The sequence below is a fragment of the Halyomorpha halys genome, unplaced genomic scaffold, assembly GCF_000696795.3.
Source record: "Halyomorpha halys isolate HHAL.00 unplaced genomic scaffold, Hhal_1.1 Scaffold587.1, whole genome shotgun sequence".
Lineage (NCBI taxonomy): Eukaryota > Metazoa > Arthropoda > Insecta > Hemiptera > Pentatomidae > Halyomorpha > Halyomorpha halys.
Genome location: NW_027109405.1, coordinates 85,984 through 86,391, shown reverse-complemented (window position 1 = coordinate 86,391; position 408 = coordinate 85,984).

Sequence of the window (408 nt, the reverse complement as noted above, 5' to 3'; positions counted from 1 at the left end):
AGAATTAATAAAAATTTAATTATAATCATATTATATTATATATTTATGAGGAGAAGATAGTTGGAGTTGCAATCAGGGAATTACACAAATAAGTTAAAAAAACGTATTTATTAGTGCCAACATTTCGGCCAGAATTTCTAGCCTTCATCAGGGCTAAGAACAAAAAACAAGATAACAACCAGTGAATAAAGGATACTTAGAATGACTAAAATAAATAATTGTACAGAATGAATATAGATAAAAATGAAGTAATGAATAAATTGGGAAATAAAACGTATATATAGTTAATTAAATATGTGAGTAAAATAACATAATTAATGAAATAAAAGTATAACGTTATATAATGCATAGAAACAACGAAATATGAATAATTAAATTTAATAATTAATAATAACACCACTAGAATTA